At 51.8% G+C, this 5,779-nt stretch overlaps 2 non-coding genes and 1 pseudogene across 2 annotated transcripts; all 3 read right to left on the bottom strand.

Moving 5' to 3' along the window:
* Positions 1 to 21: 21 nt before the first annotated feature.
* On the bottom strand, positions 22 to 137 carry LOC120859652 (annotated as a pseudogene).
* Positions 138 to 3,417: 3,280 nt separating this feature from the next.
* Positions 3,418 to 3,490, bottom strand: TRNAA-UGC. The gene has a single exon. It is a non-coding gene; the product is annotated as a tRNA-Ala (tRNA).
* A 23-nt stretch (positions 3,491 to 3,513) lies between these two features.
* Positions 3,514 to 3,587, bottom strand: TRNAI-GAU. Its single transcript has one exon. It is a non-coding gene; the product is annotated as a tRNA-Ile (tRNA).
* Positions 3,588 to 5,779: the final 2,192 nt, after the last annotated feature.

The following is a 5,779-nucleotide window of genomic DNA, read 5'->3' as shown; positions in this document are numbered from 1 at the left end:
GATCTGGGGTTTCGTATAGGAGCTTGACGATGACCTACTCTCACATGGTGAAGCACCACACTACCATCGGCGATGCGTCGTTTCACTTCTGAGTTCGGGATGGGATCAGGTGGTTCCAACGCTCTATGGTCGTCAAGCAATTCGGTTGGGATGTCGCGGTTAGGCGCTATCCCTTGGATACGTGATAGAGGCTTGTAGCGCTCGCAAATTTTCGGCTTTCTGTCGACTTCACCATCGACACCCTCTGCTGTGAGGGCAGATTGTTTGGGTGTTATATGGTCAAGCCTCACGGGCAATTAGTATGGGTTAGCTCAACGCCTCACAGCGCTTACACACCCCACCTATCAACGTCGTAGTCTTCGACGGCCCTTCAGGGAGCTCAAGGCTCCAGTGAGATCTCATCTTGAGGCAAGTTTCCCGCTTAGATGCTTTCAGCGGTTATCTTTTCCGAACATAGCTACCCGGCAATGCCACTGGCGTGACAACCGGAACACCAGAGGTTCGTCCAACCCGGTCCTCTCGTACTAAGGTCAGCCCCTCTCAAATCTCAAACGTCCACGGCAGATAGGGACCGAACTGTCTCACGACGTTCTAAACCCAGCTCGCGTACCACTTTAAATGGCGAACAGCCATACCCTTGGGACCGGCTTCAGCCCCAGGATGTGATGAGCCGACATCGAGGTGCCAAACACCGCCGTCGATATGAACTCTTGGGCGGTATCAGCCTGTTATCCCCGGAGTACCTTTTATCCGTTGAGCGATGGCCCTTCCATACAGAACCACCGGATCACTAAGACCTACTTTCGTACCTGCTCGACGTGTCTGTCTCGCAGTCAAGCGCGCTTTTGCCTTTATACTCTACGACCGATTTCCGACCGGTCTGAGCGCACCTTCGTACTCCTCCGTTACTCTTTGGGAGGAGACCGCCCCAGTCAAACTACCCACCATACACTGTCCTCGACCCGGATGACGGGCCAGAGTTAGAACCTCAAGGTTGCCAGGGTGGTATTTCAAGGATGGCTCCATGAGAACTGGCGTCCCCACTTCAAAGCCTCCCACCTATCCTACACAAGCAAGCTCAAAGTCCAGTGCAAAGCTATAGTAAAGGTTCACGGGGTCTTTCCGTCTAGCCGCGGATACACTGCATCTTCACAGCGATTTCAATTTCACTGAGTCTCGGGTGGAGACAGCGCCGCCATCGTTACGCCATTCGTGCAGGTCGGAACTTACCCGACAAGGAATTTCGCTACCTTAGGACCGTTATAGTTACGGCCGCCGTTTACCGGGGCTTCGATCAAGAGCTTCGCTTGCGCTAACCCCATCAATTAACCTTCCGGCACCGGGCAGGCGTCACACCCTATACGTCCACTTTCGTGTTTGCAGAGTGCTGTGTTTTTAATAAACAGTCGCAGCGGCCTGGTATCTTCGACCGGCATGGGCTTACGTAGTAAATACTTCACCCTCACCGGCGCACCTTCTCCCGAAGTTACGGTGCCATTTTGCCTAGTTCCTTCACCCGAGTTCTCTCAAGCGCCTTGGTATTCTCTACCTAACCACCTGTGTCGGTTTGGGGTACGGTTCCTAGTTACCTGAAGCTTAGAAGCTTTTCCTGGAAGCATGGCATCAACCACTTCGCATTCTAAAAGAACGCTCGTCATCAGCTCTCGGCCTTGATCTCCCGGATTTACCTAAGAAACCAGCCTACCACCTTAAACACGGACAACCAACGCCGTGCTGGCCTAGCCTTCTCCGTCCCTCCATCGCAGTAACTAGAAGTACGGGAATATTAACCCGTTTCCCATCGACTACGCATTTCTGCCTCGCCTTAGGGGCCGACTAACCCTGCGTCGATTAACGTTGCGCAGGAAACCTTGGTCTTTCGGCGTGCGAGTTTTTCACTCGCATTGTCGTTACTCATGTCAGCATTCGCACTTCTGATACCTCCAGCAAGCTTCTCAACTCACCTTCACAGGCTTACAGAACGCTCCTCTACCGCTCATCCAAAGGATGAACCCGTAGCTTCGGTGTATGGTTTGAGCCCCGTTACATCTTCCGCGCAGGCCGACTCGACTAGTGAGCTATTACGCTTTCTTTAAAGGATGGCTGCTTCTAAGCCAACCTCCTAGCTGTCTAAGCCTTCCCACATCGTTTCCCACTTAACCATAACTTTGGGACCTTAGCTGACGGTCTGGGTTGTTTCCCTTTTCACGACGGACGTTAGCACCCGCCGTGTGTCTCCCGTGCTGACACTTGCTGGTATTCGGAGTTTGCATCGGTTTGGTAAGTCGGGATGACCCCCTAGCCGAAACAGTGCTCTACCCCCAGCAGTGATACACGAGGCGCTACCTAAATAGCTTTCGAGGAGAACCAGCTATCTCCGAGCTTGATTAGCCTTTCACTCCGATCCACAGGTCATCCGCTAACTTTTCAACGGTAGTCGGTTCGGTCCTCCAGTCAGTGTTACCTAACCTTCAACCTGCCCATGGATAGATCGCCCGGTTTCGGGTCTATACCCAGCGACTAAAGCGCCCTATTAAGACTCGCTTTCGCTACGCCTCCCCTATTCGGTTAAGCTCGCCACTGAATATAAGTCGCTGACCCATTATACAAAAGGTACGCAGTCACCCAACAAAGTAGGCTCCCACTGCTTGTACGCATACGGTTTCAGGTTCTATTTCACTCCCCTCTCCGGGGTTCTTTTCGCCTTTCCCTCACGGTACTGGTTCACTATCGGTCAGTCAGTAGTATTTAGCCTTGGAGGATGGTCCCCCCATGTTCAGACAAGGTTTCTCGTGCCCCGTCCTACTCGATTTCATTGATAAGAGCGTTTCGTGTACGGGGCTATCACCCACTACGGCGGCACTTTCCAGAGCCTTCCACTACACTCAAATCAACTTAAGGGCTAGTCCCCGTTCGCTCGCCACTACTTAGGGAATCTCGGTTGATTTCTTTTCCTCAGGGTACTTAGATGTTTCAGTTCCCCTGGTTCGCCTCTTGCACCTATGGATTCAGTACAAGATACCTAGGTTATCCTAGGTGGGTTCCCCCATTCAGAGATCTCTGGATCACAGTCTGTTTGCCGACTCCCCAAAGCTTTTCGCAGGCTACCACGTCTTTCATCGCCTCTGACTGCCAAGGCATCCACCGTATGCGCTTCTTCACTTGACCATATAACCCCAAGCAATCTGGTTACTGTCTCAATCGTGAAGACGACATTCGCCGAAAATTTGCGTCTTGAGAACTACAAATTTTGCCTTGATTAACAACGTGCAGTGAAACACGTCGTTAGTCACTTCTATCACATATCCAAATTTTTAAAGAACGATTTTCTTACCGGTCAAAAGACCAGAAATCAGCACTCGACAGGATCACCCTGAAGCGCTCATTTCTGAACTCTCTACGATCAAGCTGTAATGGTGGAGCCAAGCGGGATCGAACCGCTGACCTCCTGCGTGCAAAGCAGGCGCTCTCCCAGCTGAGCTATGGCCCCGTAAGCATCTGCACCAAAATTGGTAGGTCTGGGCAGATTTGAACTGCCGACCTCACCCTTATCAGGGGTGCGCTCTAACCAACTGAGCTACAGACCTATAACAGGGTCGCCGCGTTACAGCATCGTCTTCTACAGTGAATCAAGCAATTCGTGTGGGAGCTTATGAAGAAGCTGATGTCTTCGATTAAGGAGGTGATCCAGCCGCAGGTTCCCCTACGGCTACCTTGTTACGACTTCACCCCAGTCATGAATCACTCCGTGGTAACCGTCCCCCCGAAGGTTAGACTAGCTACTTCTGGAGCAACCCACTCCCATGGTGTGACGGGCGGTGTGTACAAGGCCCGGGAACGTATTCACCGTGACATTCTGATTCACGATTACTAGCGATTCCGACTTCACGCAGTCGAGTTGCAGACTGCGATCCGGACTACGATCGGTTTTATGGGATTAGCTCCACCTCGCGGCTTGGCAACCCTTTGTACCGACCATTGTAGCACGTGTGTAGCCCTGGCCGTAAGGGCCATGATGACTTGACGTCATCCCCACCTTCCTCCGGTTTGTCACCGGCAGTCTCCTTAGAGTGCCCACCCGAGGTGCTGGTAACTAAGGACAAGGGTTGCGCTCGTTACGGGACTTAACCCAACATCTCACGACACGAGCTGACGACAGCCATGCAGCACCTGTGTCTGAGTTCCCGAAGGCACCAATCCATCTCTGGAAAGTTCTCAGCATGTCAAGGCCAGGTAAGGTTCTTCGCGTTGCTTCGAATTAAACCACATGCTCCACCGCTTGTGCGGGCCCCCGTCAATTCATTTGAGTTTTAACCTTGCGGCCGTACTCCCCAGGCGGTCAACTTAATGCGTTAGCTGCGCCACTAAAATCTCAAGGATTCCAACGGCTAGTTGACATCGTTTACGGCGTGGACTACCAGGGTATCTAATCCTGTTTGCTCCCCACGCTTTCGCACCTCAGTGTCAGTATCAGTCCAGGTGGTCGCCTTCGCCACTGGTGTTCCTTCCTATATCTACGCATTTCACCGCTACACAGGAAATTCCACCACCCTCTACCGTACTCTAGTCATGCAGTTTTGGAGGCAGTTCCCAGGTTGAGCCCGGGGATTTCACCTCCAACTTACAAAACCACCTACGCGCGCTTTACGCCCAGTAATTCCGATTAACGCTTGCACCCTTCGTATTACCGCGGCTGCTGGCACGAAGTTAGCCGGTGCTTATTCTGTTGGTAACGTCAAAACTGCAGGGTATTAACCAGCAGCCCTTCCTCCCAACTTAAAGTGCTTTACAATCCGAAGACCTTCTTCACACACGCGGCATGGCTGGATCAGGCTTTCGCCCATTGTCCAATATTCCCCACTGCTGCCTCCCGTAGGAGTCTGGACCGTGTCTCAGTTCCAGTGTGACTGATCATCCTCTCAGACCAGTTACGGATCGTCGCCTTGGTGAGCCATTACCTCACCAACTAGCTAATCCGACCTAGGCTCATCTGATAGCGCAAGGCCCGAAGGTCCCCTGCTTTCTCCCGTAGGACGTATGCGGTATTAGCGTTCCTTTCGGAACGTTATCCCCCACTACCAGGCAGATTCCTAGGCATTACTCACCCGTCCGCCGCTAAATCAGGGAGCAAGCTCCCCTCATCCGCTCGACTTGCATGTGTTAGGCCTGCCGCCAGCGTTCAATCTGAGCCATGATCAAACTCTTCAGTTCAATACTGCTTGGGTTTTGAGAAAACCCTAAACCTGGCTCAGCAATCGCAAATCTCTTACTTAAAAGAGTAACTCTCGAATTCACGAGTGTTGCTTTGTGATGCTGATAATCTGTCGACTATCAGTCTTACCTCACAAGCACCCACACGAATTGCTTGATTCAGTTGTTAAAGAACAGTTGGTTAAGCTTTTCGCCTCAACCGAGGCCGCGCATTCTACAGCAGCCTTTCTTCCTGTCAAGCTGTTTTTCGAATTTATTTCCGGAGAAACTCTTTTCTACTCAACCACTTGCGCCTTCGATCAGAACTTCTTCTCTCCAGCGGGAGGCGCATTCTACAGCGTTCAAAACCGCTGTCAACCACCTCTTTCAAACCGCCTTCGATCCATTCGACCGAAGCACCAACAGGATTAAACCTCCGCCCTGTCGACCGGCGCGCATTCTACACGCCAGATTCAGCTTTGCAAGCTCTTCATTTAACTTAACTTATTGATTAACAAGAAGTTTTTGAAGCGCTTCATCGCTGAAGTGGCGCGCATTCTACATCCAGCAGAATGCGCGTCAAGCTTAT

This window comes from Oryx dammah, unplaced genomic scaffold (assembly GCF_014754425.2).
Source record: "Oryx dammah isolate SB20612 unplaced genomic scaffold, SCBI_Odam_1.1 HiC_scaffold_2097, whole genome shotgun sequence".
Classification (NCBI taxonomy): Eukaryota; Metazoa; Chordata; class Mammalia; order Artiodactyla; family Bovidae; genus Oryx; species Oryx dammah.
This window is presented reverse-complemented; position numbering and strand designations above follow the sequence as displayed.